Source organism: Protopterus annectens, chromosome 1.part2 (genome assembly GCF_019279795.1).
Source record: "Protopterus annectens isolate FY-2018-M chromosome 1.part2, PAN1.0, whole genome shotgun sequence".
In the NCBI taxonomy this organism is placed as follows: domain Eukaryota; kingdom Metazoa; phylum Chordata; order Ceratodontiformes; family Protopteridae; genus Protopterus; species Protopterus annectens.
In genome coordinates, this window is record NC_056727.1 from 17,605,655 (window position 1) to 17,631,944 (window position 26,290).

Genomic DNA, 26,290 nt, shown 5'->3' on the forward strand with positions numbered 1-26,290 from the left:
AACATGTTTGGAGAGACCTTCATATTCTCCAGTGTTCTCAGGAATGCCAAGTGGGGTTCCTGTAATAGGGAGGGTGTTCTGTAGCAGTCTACAAACTGAAAGGCAGTTTTGCCCACTGTTAGTTGCACATGGATGGTTTCCGATGCTTCGTGCAGTACCACTAACCTGGAGGTGTAGGTATCTTTAATGAATATAGATACTCCCCCTCCTTTTGTGCTTTGGTCCGAGTTTTGGGGCCGAAACACATGGTATGAGTTATAACCTGGTAGTGCTGGGGTGCTCTCAGGAGCCTTGAACCAGGATTCTGTTACTGCACAGACATCGATTTTCTCCATACTGAGGAGAGTCTCGAGTGCGTGCATCTTAAGGTTTAGACTTCTGGCATTGAGTAGCATTACCTTTAGTTTTTTTTATCTTTGGTTTATGTTGCTCTGACTGTTTTGCACAGGGTCCCCTGGGTTCAAGACGTGGCAGTGAAATGTATGGTGGTAACACAGCATTTTATTCTAGCAACTTTCCAACATTATACAAGCAATGTTTAAAACGTGTCCCTGGTTTTTGACCTTTTGTCCCCCCCCCCCCCCAATAAATGTTGGCTTTTTCCATATTTCTTGTGCTTCAAAGTTCAGAGATACAGCTGAGTGTCGAGTAGATTTTACAAGGAGCTGAGAGCTGCAGGGGAACAAAGGTTTAGTGCTGCTTATGATAAGTCTGTTTGCATTGTTAATAGCACAACAGGTAGTGTATTTGCTTTTGATGCAGAAGGTTGTGGGTTCTACTCCCACAGTAGGTAGATGCATTGCTGATACTGTACTGTGTTGTAAAGGGGGTGGATACTGCAGTCCTTTTTGGCAAAGATACCTAGTAACTATGAACCTGTTATCAGTTTGCTATCCATTCCCTATTGTGGTATTACTAGCTTATTTTTTTAATGCATGCAAGAGGCACTTTATTTGTAGATGAAACAATGACATATAAAGTTGTTTGCTAGCAGCAACCTCTTTATTAGTTACGGATTTCTTTAATGTAGATTTTACTACTTCAGAGATTGTGCATATTTACTGATACTGGTGAGCTATAGAAGGTTGAGTAGACTTTTTATGATGGAAATGTTCTGAATTGGGCAGCTTTGTCATTGGTGTATGCATTTTGTTTCATTGTTTACTGGAAAAATGTTCAAAACAATAAATTTAAAATGCCCTCTAACAACTGTACTATATTGTACAAGGAATATAATGTAATACAGTCAGGAAGGTGTATCAAAGAGCATGTGTATGTTTCATGTTCAAGGGGCCTATGATTTTGAAAACAGCCCAGAGTTAATCTTTGTCTGCCACTGGCAAAATGTATTTTCTTTGAATGTGGGTTTCAATGCTGTTTCAATGCATGTGAGTTTCAAGGGCAGAGGAGTTTTAATGCTAAGTCTATTTTCATTGTGAGACTGCATTGCTTTGTTTAACAGATATCTATTAGGGTTTGTGCTGTAACATGCAAAATAAAACTTTCAAATGAAATCTAAATCATCACAGAAGTAAAGCAGTATGCACATTACAGTGTTTATAGTAAATGGGGCAAAATAACCAAGGAATGGGACATTGGAATGGCTGCAGGGGGGAGGTTCCATTCGACCATGATTTTGTGAGTAGGAGGTAGCAAACTCAGACAGCCCCGGTTGAACTATACCTCTCAGTTGTCCATATGTTTGCAGAATGAATAGATATTTGCTTCTTATTTTTGGTTTGTTCCGCATAAAATTTGTGGTTTTCTAGCAAATCATTTAGGAATGAAGTCACTAAATGACAGACATGGAGTTTCAGATGTCATAACCTTCAGAAAAATGCATACTAATGCAAGACCTGTTATTCTATCAACTGTCTTAAGTTTATACAAGAGCAATTTTTAGCAGTGTTTGTATGTTCCCCCAATATATTTGGCCTTGTCTAGATTTCCTGCATTAAGAGGTTGAGAGGTATGTGCAAATTGCTTTGTAGAATTAGGAATATCCAAACCTCTCCATTGTCCCCAATTTTGGCTCAAAATGTTGCTCTCCCCTAATAATCCCTCCTCAAAATGGCAATTTTGGAAGAAAACGTGGAGGGTTTACAATTATATATAACTGTAATGATCAGAGTTATAGATTACTTTTATTTCAAAAATGCATGTAGATGCTCTTATTTTGTTAGCTGCTCAAGTTAACAGTGTTAATATTAAAAAGGTGTCCCTTTTTTGACAGGTTCCCAGCTGTATTGTGTGGCAACTTTATATTTTTCCACACATTTTGGTCTGTAAAATTGTGGTTTTCTGGCAAATTATTGGCAAGTCATTAAAGATTGAAGTTAGAAAATAATGACAGAGATTTGAGTTTCAGATTTCATACCCTTCAGAAAATTCGTACTAATGCAAGACCTACTACTATTCTATTATCTAAGTTAATAAGAGCAATATTTAAAAATTGTTATTTTTGGGCCTGTGTCCCACTTCTAGTTCTATGTATGGCTTTGTCCAGATTTCTTGCTCTGAAGTTGAGAGGTATGAGTGTCAGAGCCATCACTGTCAGCCAGAGACATTTCAAATTGTGACATACTTGTTGCACCCCACTCCCCATTGTAGTGGCTCTGGATGTGTCCAAGGAAGGCAAGGAGCAGTTATGCAGTGTAAGTGTGCAGAGTATTCCCCCATCAAAAGCAGACCACAAGTACGACCATGGCTTTTCATCTGTCCTTGTTTTTGCACCCCACTCCCCATTGCAGTGGCTCTGGATGCGTCCAAGGAAGGAAAGGAGCAGTTATGCAGTGTAAGTGTGCAGAGTATTCCCCCATCAAAAGAAGACCACAAGTACAACCATGGCTTTTCATTTGTCCTTGATTTTTGCAGAATGTTCTGGTTTTCTATCATATTTTTATACTGTTGATTTATGCTTCTTATTATTCAGGAAATGCATGCTGTCACAGTGCCCTATTGCTCTGTTTAAGTAGCAATGATTTAATAACCATCAGGTAAGCTTGTCGGAGATTGTAAGATGCAAGTAAGCTTTAATAAGCATACTGTTAAAGAATTACCAGCATTGAAAGCCTTTTCGTTGTTGCCATGCCGAGAATATTTACATAACTAGATAATGTATAAGCCTTGGGTATTGAAATGCATATGACAGTATTTGTAATAAAAGGACAGGATTACAGTATTTTCAGAAGCTCATTACATTAGTTGGAGACTTGCAGTCATCTTTTGTTGGAGACTTGCCGTCATCTTTGCAGGCTTACCCGTAAACTAAACAGAATGCCAATCTATCATGTGTGGTCCATAACTTGTGCAGTAATCCTTTAAGCAATTTATCTTGAGCTTGTTTCTTGTTTGCTGTTCATTTTTTACTTTGATCATGTCTTCCCCGTGAAACAAGTAGATAGTTGCGTCAGGCAGCAGGTCTTTTTTGGATAAGAAACATTTTTACAAGTGGGGGTATCACAGAGGTTGCTACTTTCAGCATGTTTCTTGGTCATTTTATAAAGCTGAATATAAATTATAATTAAAACTGCAGTGCAAGGAGTAGTGGTTTGAGTTGAGTGCTGCTTGTTTTTTTATGCTTGATTTTGACTGGCATTCCAGTAATGTATTTAAAAAGTAATTGATTTTTTCATGCCTCACAACCTGTTTCCATCTGGATATTAAGTAAGTTGTCATGTAGCCAATGCATTGAAATATTTTTTTCTTCTACACTTCATTTTGTCTTGATTGGACTCTCATATTGACTGTTTGGCACCAAGGGCAGCGTATTTAATTAAAGTTCCAGTTGTTGTGGTTTTGAGCATAGCTCCACCCCTTTCTAGTTGGCCACACCCCTTCCCATTGGCCCCACCCATTCAGCTGTCTCCTGCAGCCTTCCTTTAATTTGAAGTCACCAGCCGCCACTGATCAATACCATCTCAGGTCTACCCTGAAAAGAGCCAACTAATCTGTTGCATGCAAGTATTTTCATGACAACTTATGTTTTAGTGACAAGGCCATAAATTATACTAGTCTTAGAAGATGATTATGGTTGTACCTTTACAAATACAGGTGTGGTATTAATACGCCAGAATTTCTCATTTCAACTTTTTTCCTATCAGAAAAACAAGGAAAATCAGGTTTATGTGTTGTTTAAAAGCCTGTTTTGCAATAAATTTCCTTTAAAAGTAAGGAACTATGAGTCTTCATTCATCCATCCATCCATCCATCCACACACACAAAAAAAAATCAGTAGTATGGGGCAGCCATGTTTATAGCATTTCTTATAGAGACTGTGTTCCACACTGGTCTTTAAGCCTGAACTATGACACAGTACTATATAAAAAAACAGTCTTGAATGATATACCATAATCTTTCTAAGAGCATAGCTGCTTCTCCCTTTCAGCTTAATAGATTTTAATAACAGCAACATCACATAGAAATATATATGTTTGACTATTAAGTTTAAACATATTAAAACACATGAAAATTAAATTTTTGTTAAAGAAGGAATTCAGTATGTTTAACTACAAAAGAGAGCTGGTAGACCTATCATCAAGTAGTTATCCCACTAAATTACTTCCATCCAATGATGTTGAGTTGTATCCAACTCCCATAGTAACCATATGAGAAGCAGCCTCCATCTTTTGAGTTTACTAGGCAAGTAGTCTATGGTAGTTGATTGCCAGAATGTTCTTTTGTATCACACTCATACTGCACATACCCCTACAGATAATTTAGAGTTAACAGTCAAGCTATTGCATGTTCTTGAAATAAAGGAAGAAACTCAATTACCCAGGTGCAACTAACAGAAATACAGAAAAGGCATTCAAACAGCACATAAGACACCCCAGTCAAGAACTAGTCCAGAGAATCTCTTGCTGTTAAATGGTAATGTTGCACTTTCCATAACTGCAACACTGTTCTGCCCATGTTAAATTAAATAATCCCACTCAGTTAAAAATGTATCCATTTTTCTATAACACAAATAAGGAGCAGTATTATATGATATTGAATGTAGTATGGCTTATGAAACTAAAATTTTATAATGATGGGCTCTATAGATACATAAATGAATAAAATCAAAATAATCACATCCAAAATACGGTCATTCTTGAAGTCTGCCTAACTTCATTAGTTTTAAGCAGTTCAAATGATAAAATGTCATACTACAAGCAGTTATTCTAATTAAATCAACATTACATGTTTCTAAATAGCATAGGTAAATTACTGCCAAAATAGATAATCTATCCCCACATATATGCTTAACCTGTACAAAATCTGTATAGCCAGAATGCACAAACTCAAGTCGTCCTCAGTGTAGCACAATGACATAGCTCCAGTTTAGGACAAGAACACGTTTGGAATCATGAATAATGCAGACTCTTTCTGTTCAGTGAAATTAGGGATATACATAATCCGTCCCTTCATTAGTTCATAAATCCATGAAGAGTGATGCTGCATCCTTACGCAAATAAGGTAATTCAGGCTGGCTATGGAAATACATACATGTTTTGGTAAACATGCCTAAGTCAAAAGTGATACATGCTTGAGACATAAGCATTAGGGTAAGAGCTATGATGAGGACAAGCAGTATTACACATTTGCACATTACAACAGTTCATAAAGATAAATGTAAAATGGCCTCATTTGCATACAAAATGCATAAAGGACCCTGACCTTTTACCAGTATGCACCAATTTATCTGTGATCTATATGGATTAGGGGATTCACATCAGAATCTCGAACTTCTAAAATGTCGAACTTCATATGGGCAAGACCATTTGATCAAGGTTTCAAAAGCAGGAAATTCAGAAACAAATCCAAAAAAAAAAACAACAAATAAACATTTCTGCAGGGCCCCCTGCACCTCCACACCCCTGCTACTTAAATATACCAACTCAGAGATTGCACTACAGAGAGGAAAAGGGAAATATCCCATTCTACGCTGTATGCAGATCTACATTCACAATTTCAAGCTTCTGAAACCTTGATTAGATGGTCTCAACCATAAGAGGTTCAAGATTTCAGAAATTCAACATTCTGAAGGGAACACAAATTAGGAGGTAAATTAATTAGCCGACTGGAAGGGAAAAACAATGAATATTTACTTGTTAAAAGGAGGTACAGTTATTAACTTAAAGATTGTTTGTTTTATTGTATCATTGCAGTACTTTTGCATTCTTGGTCAAACTACTGATGGGGTTGCTGGGGAAGATGTTTCATCTGGTATCATTGAATTGCTTGCGTGTACATGGACAAACTACTGAAGAGGTCACTGGGGAATCAATTATTTATGTGCCATTCAAGTGCTTGTGCATATACAGTCAGACTGCTGAAGAGATTGCAGGGGAAAATAATTTGTGTCATTTTAGTATCGATGCATACTTGAACAACTACTGAAGAGGTCACTGGGGGAATTATTCATTTATGTGCCACTGAAGCGCTAGTGCATACTTGGACAAACTACTGAAGACATCGCTGAAGGCAAGTTAATGGATTGCAAAGCAAATATCATTAGGTGCAGCAAGGCTTTTAAAAATGGACATGCATTTGGCATGGATATTGGACTATGAATCACAAGAGCACATCATTAGCATGTGCCACTTTACACAGTTTCTCATTTACATCTCATTATACTTAAAGGCACTATGCATTAGTTTAAATAGCTTATTCGAATCATGCCATAGCTATGCTCACCTGCAGACATCCTACATTTGTGCAAACAGCTATGAATACCAGCCTAAATCTTACTCTGCAGTTAAGAAATATCTAATTATAGTAAAATACATTAATAGCAATATATGATCATTAAAAATGTATATGCAGTAAATGCAGTGATGAAAAAAAGAAGATACTTTCAATCAATGAAAGTAACAAAGTAGAAAACTGATTCCACTTTCCTTAATTAAATAATTAAATGAGACCACAGAGTTTTCAAATTAAGTAGCCCCTCAATACTTCCAATATCATAAGGAAGTTAAATATAATCATTGATCTTTAATAATGCAACTATAGAATTTTAAATTAAAATAAAACTGCATAATACATGTTGTTATAATGACAAAAGTGCATCAGGAAATGTATACAGTAAAGCAATAATAGAGCAACATCTTTCAGAAACTGGAATGTTATACTCATTTCACTTGACAATCATGTTTGACAAAAATCATGACAATTTAGCTTGTGGTACTAATCATGAAATCTGACCATAAATTTGAAAATAGATATATATATTTCCTTTAAAAAACATCTACAGAAATAAAATGATTGCATCATAACATTTGTGCACGACAAAATAAAATGGTCTTCATAGAGCATGCATGGATAACAGGCAACATAGTAACAAGTCACTATTATTAAGGAGATGCATTACAACACCAAGATGCACTCATAGTCAGAATATTGCAAAACTAGCAAACAAGGTGCAATCTTGCTATGGCAGTGAAAATAACTGAGAAGTGCCCATATTATCTATTGTTAACATGATTGTGCTTAACTTGTACTAACAAGTTTCTAACAGCATTTTATGATGAGAAAGCAGATTTATACATGGAGATAAAGGATTTGATTGTAAATTCATGCGGCATATCTATCAACCAATAAATACAATATAAGTAGCATCCCTTAACTCAATGGGAAAAACTAAAGCCAGAGTTCTGCAATCAAGAATAAATGTCCATCAACAACTGGCTACAGTGACCGAAAATAATAAAAAAATAGAAAATAAAGAAAGCAATACCCAGGAGCTGACTGAAAGTGTGTAGCTTATTAAATAAATAGAGTCTGGATGCCAAGTTCAAAATGAAAGTCTTAAAGTGAAAATAGGAGAAAGAGCAAGAGAGGAAAGGAAGTCAGCTATGTCCTGCAGCAATCCACTGTATTACAATATAAACATATAAAGGCAAATAGTTACTATCCACTGGCTATGTATTAAGATAGAATGCATTTTAAATCAACTCCTGCACATTGGCTTCTTTATTTTGTAAGTCCTAATATATTATTTCTAAACAATATAAACTTGTACAAGCATATAAAATACATATGACATCTAGAGAAAAACTGTTATTATACAATGAAGAGATCCAAGACCCCTGCAGTGTTTGGGATATCAGTCAGACTGTTAATGACAAGAATTTTAATTTTTTAGGCCAGAGTAAATGCCAAAAAGTCAGAACATACACAAAGTCCAAGAGGAAGTATTCCTACAAAATGGATGATACCTCGAAACTCCAAAGCATTCGAACTCCATTTTATAAGCAAATAAAGTCTAAAAAAATGCAGTCTGCCCTTGTTCTTAGGTAGAAAGAACTACCAATGATCCAGATGGAATTACATCAATTAAAGGCTAAGCACTGGATGAACTGAGTCTGGGAGTGGTGGAAATCAAAGGCTTATTCTGACACAAGAATCCAGGGGTAAAGGATATGGTAGTCCATGTAAGCTTTTTTGATTGCGCACGTACATGATCCCAGTGGCTATAGAAATGGCAGATGTGTGCTTGATCAGGCCAGGGATGATAGCCCTCCGTGTGCATGTGTATGGGAGTCATCCACAATGGGGGTCAGCATGGCATGCCCATCCTGTGGTGTCTTTCTAGTAATGTCAGAATATAACAAAATGTATCAGTATAGTACTGTGAAATGAGTGATATTTCATAATCGCTATTATATCAGAGGACTGGGATAGAGAGAGAGAGAGAGAGCAGATTACAAATTCTGCATGAGCTGTATAATAGCATGTTAGGAGTGTCTGCTGCTATCATACTGTATGTGCAACAGGCTTTAAATCAGGGTGCTGCAGCTGCTGCTGCTACCAGAACCTGGGGAAGAAGAAGGGTGTTCAGACCCTATGTGACATTTCATGAACTGTATGACACAGAAATTGCTGAGAAATACAGGGTGGACAGGGAAATAATGGAGGAAATATACCCTACCTCAGACCCCAGGAAAATTGTGAATAACCCATTCCAATGAAAACAAAGATATATTTAGCATTATGCATACTAGCTACTGGTACTTTTTAGAGACCAACAGTGGATATATTAGGGGTGTCACAGGCATCAACCTCAAGCATATTACTTCAGTATTTTAAATGTAATGCTACTACATGCAAGGGATCACATTTGTTTCCCATGCATTCCACTGGAGAGAGCAAGAACCATGGAATATTTCCCTGAAGTGCTGGGGTCATAGATTGCACACACATAAAAGTAAAAGCACCATCTGTGGAGCAGGGAAGGAGGCACATCAACAGAAAAGGTTTCCAATCTCTGAACTGTCAGGTCCTCTGTTATGCCCAAGGGATCATCTACTGTGTTTGTGAAAGCAACTAAGGCAGCTTCCACAACTTTCACATATGGCACACCTGTCAGCTGTACAACAGGTTTGCTAAGGGTGACATTCCTCAAAGGCATCTAGTAGGAGATGTAGGTTATACACTTGAGTCCCGGCTCAGGACACCCATGAGAAACCGACACAACACCACTGCTCAACCTAGGAATGTCATAAAACATGTATTTGGATTGCTTAACTCAAGGTTCTGGTGTCCTGACACATGAGGAGGTACACTGCGGTACAACCCAGTCACCTCTGCTAAAATGCTTACAGCCTGTGCCATGTTACACAATGTAATTCTCAGGAAACAGCTTCAACAATGATGGTGAGGGGTAGGATCACAGTTTCAAGGGACACATACAGGGCCAGTAGCAGCAAATAGAGAAGGGGAGTCTGAGGGAGAACTACCTACAGGTGCTGGCACATAGAATTGTGCATATTATGCCCTGGTTCTGGTTAAGAGGTAAAGGACAGCATTACTTAGAAGAAGACCAGCTCAAGTAACCACACAGAACACTCTTATTGAAAACAATAAGCCAGCAGGCTTTCACAAAGGGAAACGATAGTACACGCAATCACTACCTAGCTCAGAGACTAAGACTGCATTCACATGCAACCAAGAAAACTGATGCCTGTCAAACTACAGAGCCTTTACTTAACCATGTAATGGCTGTGTTTTGATATCATTAGATGGTTCCCCTTCAGAAGACTGAAGTATCACAATCCTGAAATTCATAAGACTAAAGACCAAAATCCTGAAACTTCAAATTCCTGAAAACTCAAAATCCTGAAACTCAAAATACTGAAAAAACACAGCATACATAGACTGACTTTAAACAGCATAAACCATATTACTTTCCACCAAGTATAAGCAGCTGCACCCCCACACCCCCTGCTACTTAAATTTATCAATTCCAAGATTGCACTTCACTACACTAAGTGGAATTTCAGAGTTGCTATATTTAAGTAGCAGGGGGTGTGGGGGGCACAGCTCCCCACATGAGGGGTGCAGGGGGGGAGCTTGCAGCTCTGCTCATACTTGGTGACAACTGCTATGCTTTGTTTTGTATGTGCTTCTATGTGCCCTTGTACTGACATACTATCATTATTTGTGTTCTGTGTGTTTTCAGTATTTTGAGTTTCAGAATTTTGGTCTTCAGTCTTATGAATTTCAGGATTGTGATATTTCAGTCTTCTGAAGGGGAACCCATTAGACAGTTGGACAACTCTCAAAGACACAGTTTTTTCCTGCAGTAATGACAAAGTAATTAAGCACAGTATTTGTCTGACATGTACAATTAAGTCAGGAATAACACCTCTGTCATATTTTTGCAATATACAGTTAAGTATTACAACCTATACTGCGGTGGTGGTGCTGCGGTAGCGTTGTCGCCTCATAGCAAGCCGTTGTCCTGTTCGATTCTCAGCTAGAGCGTCTTCTGTGTGGAGACATACGTGAATGGGGCATGCCTTCATTGAAGGTTGTGCATCAGGGCTGGTAACCCGGTATGTAAAAATCCACTACCAATCATTAGCGGACCAGAGTTCCGCTGTGGCGACCCCTAACCGAGAAAAGCCGAAAGACACAAACAAACACTGTGCATCAAGCATTTCAATTGACCACCATCTATAAAACATGAAATAGGTCAATTATACCCTCATTTGTACAGCTATACCAAGAAGCAAGACTGAAGTACCTAATGCTTCCACTGCTTTTTTTTACAATAATAGCTGAAATACAAAAGCAAAAACCAAATTGGCTCACTCTCCAGAACAATATATGCCAATTTCTCAGCAAAATCCAACCCAGAAGGTGATGAATCATTGTAATATCGTCACATTTATGATAAACCAAACAGTCATATATATATATATATAGATACACCAAAAGAATCAAGTGCACGTCGCCAAAAATGGTGCACGGAGTGAAATACAAAGTTCCAAAAACAGGAATTCCAGCACTCAAAGTAGCAAAGCTGATAAATCCAATATCAGATAGAGTAATAAGACCCAAAAGCACTTTAGAGGTACAAAAGTACTTTTAATATAAGATGGAACAAACATTCAGGTAGCTCCATCATGCAGCCATTCAGCTCAACTGAACAAAAACACAGATCGGTGACCGATTTCGACCCCTGGCGTCGTCAGTGTAAAATTACAAGCAAGCATCACACCAGCCCATGCTTTATAGCAAAGAGATTTCAGGCAATAACAGTTACATTGCAAAAATAAGTCAAACAAAAAATCAAAAAACAAATAAATATATACATATATATGTATATAAAATATATAGACATATATATATATAATAGCATAAATATTAGTCTCCATATTCAATATATTATCATACTTTTGAATAGAAAAAGCACTATTGAATATTAACTTTAAACTGTACATGAATGAATACCAAAAAGTACATAATCTCGTTCAACTACATATACCCATTGATGAGTATGACAAAACAGTTATTAGATATAAAGAGTAAAAATAAATAAAGAAGGAAAAATGGGGAATTTTAATTACCAGTGATCATTAAGACCAGGTTTGTACAGAGCCCCAAGCTGAATCATCCGCATTCTTTCTTTTTTATCCAAAATTTCATGTTTGCTTAAATCAGATAATCTACTACCCTTGATAGCATCAATACCAACAAAGAGAAATGAAACAGTGTTATGGTCACATAAATGTTTATCTAGAGCACTTCTTGAAATGCCTATCAATCCGACATTCAGGTTTAAAAAACAGATTGAGGATTATTTGGTTAGGCCAGAGACCAAGGTATCATTACCAATGACACCATGCATCAACTTATGATTCAGGAATCTGTAAGTCAATACATTTACTTTCTACCCAAAATACACAAGGATCCTGTACATCCACCGGGTAGACCGATTGTATCAGGCAAAGGGTTCATAACAGAATCTTTGTCGTTATATCTTACTAAATATCTTAAACTTTTGCTTGATTTAGTACGTTCACATTTGCAAGATACAACCAATTTTTTAAAATCATTTCTGATACCCAACTTGAAGCAGGTTGGTTTATGTGCACACTTGATGTGAGTGCCTTATATACCAATATTCCTCATCAAGCAGGTTTGGAGGCCCTTGGTTATTGGCTAGGTGTGGTGGATTTATATCCATCTGACTTCAATTCTTTTTTGGTTGGTTTAACAGAACATGTTTTGACCAGTAACGTCTTCTTTTATCAAGATATTTGTTTTTGGCAAACCAAAGGCACAGCAATGGGAGCTTCTTTTGCCCCAATTTAAGCAGATTTATTTATGGCCTATGTGGAAAAACACATCATTTATGACAACAGAAACAATAATTTTCTTGAACATATTGACATTTGGAGACGTTACTTGGATGACTGTTGGATGGTATGGAAGGGTGAGGTTGAACAACTTATGGACTTTATATCCTACCTCAATTATAATATATGGGGTTTGCAATTTACAGTACATTATAATATGAACACCATTACTTTTTTGGATGTATCCATTAATAGATTGCCTGACCATACATTAAGTACAGAAATTTTTAGGAAATACCCCCAGTACAACACCATCCTCCATGTGTCCAGCTTTCATCCACCACACATTGCACGCAACATTCCCAAATCACAATTCATCAGAACAAAACGTATTTGTTCCCATGATTCATCATTTCAGCAACAAAGGAAGGACCTGACTAACAGATTCAGATCCAGGGGCTATAGCATGGGACATGTGTTGCAGGCCAGTAATTGGGCAAATACCCTTGACAGGCAGGAATTGTTGTGTTACCATGATCATATCAATACAACATCACAACCCATTAGGTTTGTCACCACTTATGCCTGAAATTCGGATATTCTTATACAAAGTGTGCATAGACATTGGAACATCTTACAATGCAACCTTGAAGTGGCAAACATCATTCCAGACAGATGTCTTTTTTCATTCCGCAAGGGTAAAAATTTAAGTTCTTGTTTCAATCACTTTAAACACAGTCATGTAAATATATATCCTCAATATTCACAGACCACATTGAGGGGTGAGCCATTGATTGGTTGTTTTCCTTGCGGCCATTGCATTCATTGTGACAAAGTTAATAAGTCCAAGCAATTCTCCAGTAAAAACTGTGCTTCTGTTTATGATATAAACTTTTTTGTCAATTGTAGTAGCGATTGGCTTATATATCTAGCAACATGCACGTGTGACTCATTTTATGTAGGGCAAACTTCTCGTCCGTTTAGACTTAAAATATCAGAACACATCAGTAACATCAAAAATAAAAAGGTAAATAATGCACTTTACAAACATCATTTGTTACATAAATCTGCCAGATTTTCCTTTATGGTAATTGACATTATTAAAGGCAATAGATCCAACAAGACAGGTTGGCATTCTATTCTCAATTCTAAAGAAAAAAGTGGATCGTGAAACTAGGTGGATTATTCCCACCTGGTCTAAATGAACAATTTTAGCAACCACCAATGTCCTTTGAGATGGGTATATTTAAATAGCAACAACTGGTGCATTTCTTTAACACTGAAGAAGGCTGTGTTATTGTCTGGCCGAAACTGGTCTGTTTCTTTGTTGTTTTTATGTACTAATTAAAGTACTTTTCAGGTCACAGTTTGCTGGCTCTATGTTTTGTTTAATACTGTCTAAACCAAAAAACACAAAACCATCGACCTTCATTTTGTTGTATATGTTTCCATAATGCATTAGTTTGGTTCTGATTTTTAATTGCGTACATATGTTCATGAATTCTTTCTTTAAATACAGAGACCCACTCTGTTCATAAATGTATTCTACGAACTACCCAAAAAGTACAAATGGGGATACTTGGGATTAACATGGTGAGGCTTGTAAAAGTTCTAGAATTGCCAGCCTATGGTCATCCTCCTAAGAACCTATGAACCTATGAATAATCTTTCAGTTTTACCTACATAGTACTTAAAGCATACCTTAGAAAGTGCCAAATGTAATACAGCATTTGATCCACAATTAATATGAACTCTTACTTTAACTCTACCAAAACCTATTATGTGGACAGTTTCCCACTCATGTATTACGTGACTATGACAATGTATTCCACTTTTATAGATGCCCTTTCTCCTAGTATTAACATAAGACATAGTGGTGTAAGTACCTCATGATCGCTCTATATAATTTTTAATACACCAATCTCTTCTAAAATCAATCCTTGTGTTCATACCTATTGCTTCTTTTTAATCCAACCCAGTTGAAAAACTCTCCAACTTCTTCTGACAATATGAGAAATGATATCACTGTCACCATTATGGGTGAGTATACAACTGTTACTATAATTAGTACTTTGGTCTACAGTGAGTTGTTTTAAAGGTGAATGTTCTGCTAATATGGGAAATATGCCTCTTTTAACCTTTTAAACAAGATGATGGGGTGACCCATGGAAAGGGATTAATTATTTACAATTTGTTTAATTTTTAAAGTGTTAAGTCTTATGTATATTTGATTTAGTTTAAGATAATTTTTGTATATTTCAAGAATTATATGTATTGTACACGATGGTTTTGTTTTATATTGTGATGTTACTTTAAATGATAATAAGCTTTTTCATCACTTCCTGTTGTTTTAATATATAAGGAAGTGTTTTTTTTTTTTTTTTTTGTATTTTATCAGTAATGAAGTCCCAGTGTATTCTTAGGGATGAAAGCACTTAGATTTTTTTTTTTTTTTACATTAAACAGTTACACTTTCTTGGAGTTGAATTTTATTTGATTGTAGTAATAAACGCCATGTATGTGACTGTTTGATTTCCCATGACTGCAATGATATTATAGCTATTCATCACCTTCTGAGATGGATTTTACTAAGAGAGTGGCATATATTGTTCTGGAGAGTGAGCCAATTTATTTTTTGTGTGTTTTCTTTCTGGTTCTTGAAATACAATGAGGTTCAACAATTATATAAGCAGTTGTTCACAAATGAGTAGGAACAAGAAATCAAAAACTTTTCTTCTGTAATATATATTGGTTAATGCAAGCTTGTGAATAAGCAAGTATTAGCTACCAACTGTGTGCATCAGACATATATGAAACCCTAAGTCACAAAGTCTTGTGTAAAGGGCAGAGCACAGTCATCATCATTTGCAGAGGGTAGGAAGGCAGGTTATAGGATGCAAGGTAGACACCAAAGTAGTAAGAATCTCTGAGTAAAACAAATAGGTATCTATCGGGGTAAGCAGTGTTCAGTGCCAATAACAATAGATGTATCATACTCAACAGTACTGTTTAGATCGCTTGTATGTGTTTGAGGTGGTATTGGCAGATTAATTTTTTTTTACTGTGCTTCTGTCTGCATGAACACAATCAAGAAGTGTACTAGCACTAAATCATGGCATTACAGACAGTAGTGAGACAAGCATGGTAAAGTTGTCGGTTCATTGTCATCAGCCCCACTCATGAGAACCAGTTCTGCCAGGTGATGCACTGCAGCTTCCATGGTCCAGGCTAGAAGGTGAGGTACTACATGACCATGAGAAATGACTGCTGGATGAGTTCTCCTCACAACTACATCCATAACCACAATCCTGTGGCTTAACACTTCTGGGTGTTGGCACCACAATCACTGATGGAGCAGTGATTGTTGACACCGCAATCACTGACGGAGCAGTAAAAGTAATGTCACTACAGAAGCAGGATCTTGCACAGCCATGTCTGCCAGCACCAGAATATGCAGCTGCCCTTCAGCTGTGCGGATGCCAACCCTCCCCAACAGATGTTCCATCACAGACACTGCCTGATCCAGTGTGTCATTCATCCTGTCCAAGGAGTCACACACAAGGTTTTCAGGGAGTCATACGTGTCAGAATGTGCAATATTTAGTTCTCACACTATCTCTTCTAAGGCCCTTGTGCACATGACTATACTACCACTATGACCCTACACATACATCTACTGACCCTTAATGGCACACCAGCATCAGGAGAAGGGTGACAGCAGACCTCCCCAATGTACCTTTAGCAGCCATTTTGTGTGCCACCTTGAATTCACAACAGCTGTGAGGAGAAGCTCCAAGCTCTGCAACAGGTGTAACTACATACCCTGATCAGCTGTGTCACCCATAACCCATCCTATATTAGAAGTCTCTGTGTTATGGGTAGGTGTAGGCATACTGTCTGTATCTGAAATATGGCCATGGGATGTTGTACCCACAACTTCAGTGTCAAAATGACCCTCTGCACTCCCTGATGGTGCCTGTTCATCTCGACCATCACCATCAGTGGCTACTGATACTCTGACATCATGTATTAGGAGTTTCAAAGTGCCACTCTTAGGATCAAAATTGATCATATATTTTTCTTATATAAAATGTAAAACTTTAACAAATACTAAATAAGCACAAATTGTCCTATTATTTAGACATGAATCTACCTTATATACAGTAATAACAGTAATGAAATGTGTGCTCATGATGTGCAGGTGGGCTGGCAACCTGGAATCCAGAAGTTCCTGTATCTAAGGAAAGGAAAAGAAAGAAGGCTAAGTATCCCAATGCAAATGAACAAATGAAACAAGAAAAAGAGAGCAATCTCCTCTCCATGTACAGATTAAGAATGGTGTCATATAAAATATAGTGAACAGTTGGATTTCACCCCCACCAAAAACCCTTCTCTATGTCTCTAGTACTGTGTTGTCTGACTCACACTTCTCTCTCTCTCTCTCTATATATATATATATAATATATATATATATATATATATATATATATATATATATATATATATGTATATCTATATATATATATATCTATATATATATATCTATATATATATATATATATATATATATATATATATATATATGTATATGTATACATGGATTCACTTTAGAAGCTCGAAAAACTGAAATATTGAAATTCATTATTTTGGGCCCATAAAGTGGAATCCTGAGAAAAGCGAAAGCTCATAAGCATGAAATTCAAAACCTCGAATACTGGTGGTTTTGAATTTCATGCTTCTATGGTTTCGCTATGGTCATGTATTCATGTAAGTGAGTGTGTGTGTTAAGGGTTTTGGGTAGGGGCTGTGGTGTGTGTCAGTGTATTTTGTTGCTGTGATGTGTGTGTGCGAGGAGAATGTAGCTTGTGTGGTGGTGTTTTGTGTGTGTTTGTGTGTAGTGTGACCTTGGAGTTAGAATATTTAAGTGGGGGGGGTGCGGGGGGCATGCCCACCACATGGGGAGTTCAGGAGGGCTTGCCCCCCTGCTTTTATGTAGTAGAGAGTTTGTGCTTGAGTGTGGGGAGGATGGTGTGTGTGTGTGTTCCATAGAAGCATGACATTCAGAATCTCCAGTGTGCGAGATTTTGAATTTCACGGTTCGTGGTTTCAAAAATTTGACTTTATAGCTTCGAAATACTGAACTTCAATGTTTCAGTATTTTGAGGATATAAAATGAATCCATGTAAGATATATATATATATATATATATATATATATATATATATATATATATATATAGATAGATAGATATATATATATATATATATATATATATATAGATATATATATATACATACATGCATATGATATATATGTCTAAGATATACACATATAAAGATATAACAATGATGCATTTTGTATACATGGAAGGTTTGTTTGAGACACTCTTGGTTTGTCATCCACATCATGATCAGTGTCATGGGTTCTGTGTGATCCCGCTACCAAGCTTCCTGGATCTCTGACAGTGGACAGCAACTCCTCTGTCTCAGTTAGTGGTAGTTTGGTAGCAGGACCACCTTCCATAGTAACCTGTTTCCGGGCACCTGCAGCCATTTTATGGCAATTAGAGGTTATTATATCACTTGCCTGGTGTCTTGTCTGGGAGTAACTTCTCTCATGCCCTCCGACAACATTGATGTTGTCAACTTCTTGCTGCCATATACTCTGTCGGGCAGATCAGTCACCTCTTCCTCTCCCTAAGAGAAAAGATCCATGGTGATCTAAGGACTGGATAATGACCTTATTTTCTGCTTCAGTGAAAGATGGGTTGCGGGCTTCATATTTCTTCCTGGGTGGCATATCCCTGTATGAGATGGAATAGAAGACAGATACATAATTAGTTAAATAACACATAGACATGGTGGCTGTGAACTCAATTGCCTATCAACATATGCATCCATCAGGCACACAAGGCTTTAATAGGTAATGTTCCCTATGACTATACACAAGTCAGGACAACCCCCCCCCAAAAAAAAAGTCCTAAATGAAATATCAGTGACAATTTATAACAGTTCTGTAACGCAGTGAACATAGGTTTGTATAAATGTGTAATACATCACAGCATTAACAATAACAAATCACAGTACAGCTTACAAATTTAAGATAACTATTATAAATGCCATCTCCACTGCTGTGGAGGGCAGTCAGGTAGAAATCCTGAGCTTAACACATTAACACATTTTCTTTCATGCTAACACATTTAAAAATGCCAGACTTTGCTACAAATGTTACATGATACAATCATCAGCAATAAGTGTGCAAACAACAATTAAATACAACCTACACAATACTGGTCATGTAGCATTCTGCTGCATAGCTTTTGTAAGGCAGACAAAACTGATATACCTGGGCTATATCAAAAGAAATGGATAAAGAAGAACATTTAAGATAAAAAATGTTAAGAGGACATTGCAATCCACCTTTTAATGTTATATTGAAATCATTATGTAAGAATTAATAACATACCTTAACAATAAAGCAGTGTAGAAAGTAGATAATTCTCCAAACATTGTTGTTTATTTAGCAGTGTTGAGCTTTCTGAATCAAAACAGTCTTCCCACTATGGTGCAAAGGCATTACCTTCACAATTATCTTTATATAATGCAGAGTCAGACCTCTGAGTACTGTGAGTATGCAGGTGTTAATTCATTCACATTCCTGAATACCACAAGCTGCACTAAATGTAAGAATGTAAACATAATGTAAGGAGCTACACAATAACATGCACACTCCCTAGCACTACAGGGATGAACAATGAGCAGTGTTACCTGCTAATGGTTTGTAGGTGTCTATAAGTAGTCTAACTGCAGGAACAATCAAGGTTTAGCAGTCTCCCCTCTTTGATGTACACTTACTGAGGGTATGTCAGGGAAAAGAGACATATCAAAAATTTTGTAAGTACATTGACTGATTTAGGACTGCAACATTCCTAATTAAATAACCACAGTTATTACTCCTTATTAAAAAATTATGTTCATATTCAAGGGAGTATTTTAGGCACTGATACAGATAACATATGAAATAAAACAGATCTAGAATTGCTCTAAAGAAAACACTGATAAGGGAGTCAGGCACCATAAAGAAAGAGAAGAATGCAGCTGATGTGTTTGCAGTTTTTTACATTATGTGAACACATAGGTATGCCACCAGCTGGCAATATCACAATTATCTAGACATTTTTTGTCATATGAGAAAGAACAATGTCATAACTTGTTTCTCTTTTACTTCCAATACGACTTGATACAATGTCACATTATCAGTACATCTAAACACTTTTTCTCCTTGCAAATATATGTTTTTGTCAGTGGCAACAATCGTAAATACTGTTCAATGATTATTCTTAATACTTTTGTATGAAGGTTCAAATCCATAGGAGTTCATGTTTCAAGATAACAAAGCTGATTAAACATTAGAAATGTACATTTAAAATTCTGGTTTCAAAATGTGTTTATTTTTGGTTTCCTTTATCATTTGCTGTCCATTTGCTATTGTTGTCTATTGACTGGAAGTGGTCAGTAACAGTGAATTGCAGTTCACTGCCCAAGGTAAAAACTGAAAAATGTTATTTGAACTGACATCAATAGTGCAATGGAGACTATTATTGTTGTAATTTCCTCAGCATTCATGACAGTACTGAATGAAGAAATTCAAGCTTTCACACTCCGATCTCGATGATATAAACTGTAAATGCAATGAGCTTAGAGAAACTGTACAGGAGATGCAGGGTTCAAAACTTGTTCACAGATTATTTTACTGAAGGAAGTCATAATAAATCTTGATTCTCATTTTGGGGTATGAACATGTTCATGTGGAAAACTCAAGAAAGGTCAATGCTGATTAAAGTGACAGAAAGATAAGTAATTTGAAATTATGTCAGTATTAATTGTGTGTGTTATGTGAACAGTTAAAGTATTTCTGCTGTTCCCTGCACTTTTTTTTAATTTCCATGGCATTAGTTAAAGGCCTAATACTGTGAGACACCATAACAGTAGTGATGTGGCAAGGAGATGTGATAAGGCTGAATGTATCAGGATAATGAGATCGCTGCTCTACTCATTAGTAGATATACATTGCAATTAATTTCATGTCCCTTCAAATTGTTCTCCCAAAAATGTTTTGTGAATGCTGCTGATAAATATTGCTTTCTGTATTTTGCTCCATTTGGCAGCATATTCTCATGGCTTAGGGAAAAAATGTAAAAATTATTGTTTAGGCTTCCTTATGTAGTGCACACAAGCCTGATGGCATTGTGCAGCCATGAGCACTCTGGATAGTACTCACTAAAGAAAATATACCTTTCATGTGATTTTCTGTGTGGCACAATGGGCTTAGAAAAAAGGATAGCTGATGCATGGTTCAAATCCACTTAACTGATAATTTTACAGATGGTGGCCTGAATACGTATTAACCACATTTTGTAATACCATTGTGCTGTTGCTTAAAAAAGGAACTATTGTATCTGTTGCTAACAACATCTGAGCATTTGTCTGTCCACTTTACATTATTTGTCATTAACTGCAAGTCTGACAATGTGCACCAAAAAAGTGTATTTCTGATGTGACAATGTGATGTGAGAAGGATGAAGGTGTCACTTGAATGAACTTTCTGCTTTGGTATTACCACATATTCCTCTTGATTGCATCTAATTTAGTGTTAGTGTTATTCTCTAACATATATTTTCTTCTAATGCATTTTTCCTTCACTCAGTGGTGCACAAACACAATACACTGTCTGTTGAAAAAAGTGAAAAAATTTAGTTCAGGCTGCATTATGTTATCACTGAAGAAAATATACATTTCAGGCAACTTTATCTGTGCACAAGGTGTAAAACATGTGATCTAAGAAAATAAGGCATATGATGCATTGTTTGACTCATGTTTAAAGAACACATTTCACTTTTTTTTTTTTTTTTGTAAATCTGTATTTGCTCTCCTCTTGGCTGTGCACAAACAGGATTCAGTGCCTAAGGAAAAAAGTGACAATTTAGTTTAGCCTTCCTTAAATAGCACAAACACATCTGGTAATGTTGCACTTTCCTCAGCACTCTGGACAGTACTGAATGGAAAAAAATCCTCCTCTTATACACCTACCTCTGTGGTCCAAGTTGTAAGTATAGTAAGTTTAGATAAAGAACATAGCTGATTAAGGATTTGAATCCAGCTAAAATGCTTTGTCAAGGGGTGTACGAATCACATTTCTTACATCATTTATATTAAAACTGCAAAACTGCAAGGGTTGGGAGTGTAGCCTAAAGGTTAAGGTATTTGCCTTCTAAACACAAGGTGCAAGGTTTGAGTCTCATAAGGAATAATTGGCTAGGCTTAAAATAGCTTGCAAGGACAATTAGCTTCGTACTAACCTATGAAAAATCTTAATATTAAACATGTTTCTTGCAAACAATGTATCCATAATATTTTCATAAGTAAACTTTTCTGTTTATCATTTATCATTAATGTTTCACATATAACTTTGAGCTAAAGTGTGGACATTTTCTTAAAAATGACAATAATGAAAATTAAGTTAATCTTCATTTGCATATGAATGATGGGCACAATACTTTTGCTATAATCATCATGGCTCACCACATACCCTACCTATGTGTTTATGAAAACTATCTTTTCTGATGTATGTATGTAGCATACCCCTACCTTTGTTACTCATCTCATTCAACTGCATCCATATGAAATCTATTTATAAGCATAGATACTGATTTTCCATAAGAATGCATTCCCAGTGCTAATTAAAATAGCACACATGCAGGCCACTCTGAAGCATTTCTCCATTCATTTTGAAATTAGTATATCTCTAATTTCCACGTTAGAAAGGTAGCTCCCTTGTGGCAATGTCAAATATTAAGCTAGCTTTCAATATTTACATAATTTATGCCATGGGTTCAATTCCCAGCTGATACAACAATATTTTAACATTGTGTAAGCCCAACATCACAATATATTACAATTCATCCTCTTTCTGCTTACAGATTGCAAGGATTAGAAGCCATGCCATTAAACATTCCACTGTTGAACATTGACACCTGTGTCAAAATGCTGAGTACCACACAAATTCACCACCGTAACAGGTACAAGCAAGCAAAATCTGAGGGTAATGCTACTCAGTGCTAGAAGTCTAAACCTCAAAATGCACTCACTCGAGGCACTCCTTAAAATGGAGAACATTGACATCTGTGCAGTGACAGAGACCTGGTTCAAAGCTCCAGAGAGCACCCCTGCATTACCAGACTTCAATTCATATCACACCTTTCGGCCACCTAACCCAGAAAGAAGCACTAAAGGTGGAGGCGTGTCCATATTCATTAAGGATATCCACACCTCCAGGCTAGTTGCACAGCATAATGCATCCAAGATTATCCAAGTGCATCTAACTCTGGGCAAGACCGCAGTCCAAATTGTAGCTTGCTACAGATCCCCCACCATGCCCCAGGATTCACACTTCTCATTTCTTGATACACTGGAAAGTATTAGGGTACAACCCAACACCCTAATAATGGGTGATTTCAACTATCCCACCATTAACTGGGAAAACTACTCATGTACCAACTCTTTTGCTCAACGTTTTCTAGAATTCATAAATTCCAACGCCTTGGATCAACTTATTCACACCCCCACCAGGGGCAGCAATATCATAGACCTGGTCATTAACAACATGGGAAGCCGGTGTTCCACACCAGAGGTCAATTCCTCATTGGTCAGATCCGACCACAAGCTAATCAGCCTAGACATCCACATCCCACTCCCTCCCCCAATTAGGAAAACCATCGTAAAAAACTTCTCCAAAGCCAACTTCACACTTCTTAAGACAGTAGTGGCAAACTTCATGACACCCATGCAGACAGACAATAGAGATATAACTGCCAAATCCTACACAAATGCACTTTATAAGCACTTACACGGGTGCATGGATCATGCTATCCCTAATAGAACCAAGATGTTATCCTCCAAAAAAAGGAAGCCAATCTGGTGGTCCTCTGCCATAAACAAACTCTACAACAGAAGAAAGAAACTGTTGCAAAAAAGAGTAAAATCCCATGACTGGAGGAACTCCCTGGTCAACCTCAGTAAGAAGCTGAGATCCCTCATAAAATCCTCCAAAGCTAGTTACAAAAACAAAATTGCCACTGACTCTAAAGACAACCCCAAAGCATTCTATAGTTATGTCAAGAATCTAAATGGGATCACTCAGATCTGCTCTGAGTTACAGCACAATGGCACTAAATTTACAGAACCAACTGATATTGCCAACATCCTGGCAGATAGGTTCAGTGTTAACTTTACCCGCCTCTCACCCCCTAGAGGGCCCATTTCTATACTGGAAGAATGGAAAGTTCCTATAATCATGGCTGCACAGGTAAAAAACACACTCTCCAAAGCCAAGAACACAACATCCATGGGACCTGACAATATCCCAGGCTGCGTTCTACATGAACTACAGAATGAATTGGCACCCTACCTAAGTACCATGTTCAATCATAGCCTCACCTCAGGCTTTGTACCCACTGAATGGTGCACTGCGACGGTTATCCCTCTCCACAAAGGGGGAGCCATGATGGACCCCGGGAACTACCGCCCCATTAGCCTGATGAGCCTGGTCTGCAAGGCCATGGAACGTATCATTGTGGAACTCATAAACAAAGAAATTGATAATCTCCAAACTCTGGACCCTACCCAGTTTGGATTTGTAAAAGGCAGATTGTGTCTCCTAAACCTGATTGACTTCTTTGAAGCAGTCAGCAAAGCCATAGATGAGGGTAAAATGGTTCACACAGCTTATCTAGATCTCGTCAAGGCTTTCAACACCATCCCCCACTCTGGAATTATAGATAAGCTCACTAAACTAGGTATAAATCCCTATGCCACAAGATGGGTTGCCAACTGACTCATGGACAGAACCCACACTGTGAAAGTAGCGGATTCCAAATCCGACATCAGACCAGTGACAAGTAGAGTACCACAGGGTTCAGTCCTGGGTCCTCTCCTGTTTGGTAACTACTTCTCTGAAGTGCGGGCCAATACAGAAGGTCTTTGGCTAGCAAAGTTTGTAGATGACTGCAAACTAGGAGCCATAATCGAAACTCCTAACGATGTGGACAAACTACAAAAGGGCCTCACTGAGACAGATACCTGGTGTCAAAGCTATGGCCTGAAGCTCAATGCCAAAAAGTGTATTGTCATCCCCTTTGGTAAAAACTCTGTACCCATGAACTACCAAATAGCTGGTAGTCTACTTAATGCCAAAAATGTAATAAGAGACCTTGGGACACAGGTGGACAGTAGTCTCTCCTTTGATAATCACATTGCCACAGTCGTCAGGAAATCCTTCTACGTGGCTCATCTCATCACAAAAAGATTCTCATCCAGAAAAAAAGAGGTCATTGTTCCCCTCTACTCATCACTCATTAGACCCATTATAGAGTACAACACCCCTTTTGGTATGTACCTCACAAAACATCTACAACTGGAAAGACCACAGAAATACCTCACAAAGAGGATTACTGGCCTCAAACAGATGTCCTATGCAGATCATCTCAAAAAAAGACAGCTTTACTCCATCGCATATCACCTACTCAGGGGCGATCTCTGCCAAACATACAAAGCTATGTCAAACCCAGAGCTGCTGGACATGCTCCACTTAAAGAAATCCCAATCCCTCTGAGCTACATGCCCTAGGGACCTAAACCTTGTCACCACAATAAACAGAATATGCTGGAAGGATAGATTCCTGTCCCAGAGACTTCCCATACTCTGGAACAGACTACCTATCTATGTCAAACAGAGCTCCTCATTAGCACTCTTCAAGAAAATTCTTGATGATTGGATGGGAAATGGGAAATTCACCCCGGGGATCACTTCTGTGGCTCTGCTCGACAGAAGCACAGGAAAATAATTTTTTTGAGTGGCAAAAGCCAGGGTACATTTTTTGGCTAGGCTTGTATGAGCCCTAGGGCCGATAGCCTAGTACCTACCTATGAAACTATGAACCTATGGCAAAGCTCAATGCCATGCTTCTCACCTGCACTGCTATGTGATGTAAGTAGTGTCACTGTGTCTGCCAAGGAATCCATCTGCTTTCAGTTGTGCAAATGAAACTGACAAGGCTATGTGTATTAGTGCACTACCAGTTCATAGGTAGGTTCATAGGTAGGTACTAGGCTATCAGCCCAAGGGCCTATGTAAGCCTAGCCAACAAGGTTCCCTGGCTGACACCACCCAAGAAAGTTATTTCCCTGTGCCACTGTCGAGCAGAGACACAGAAGTGATCCCCGGGGTTTAGTTCCTATTTCCCATCCCCTCATCAAGATTTTTTTTGAAGAGTACTAATAATGAAGAACTTTACCCAAGAGATCTGAACTGGGTGTTATTTCAGACATATTTTGTTTCCTTGACCTTTGTTGACATGGTTCTTGAGGGAGAAATTGGTGCAAAATTTAGAGCACAAATGTGGAGTGTTGAGGAGTCTTGAATATTTGTGGCACCACTTGTCAAGCGATACACCCAGAGGCTGCTGCAAGGGGATTATACCAGGTCTCGATATAAGCCTAAGGCTTGAAATATCTTAGCCAAGGCTGTCTCCAGTGCAACTGGCATTCCATGCACTGGAGAAGAATGTTGTCATCAGCACAGTGATATTAAGAAGTACAAGCAGGACCTCCTAAGCCAATGGGAGACTGAATTTAGGACTGCAAACACCCCTCAGTTGTGTAAG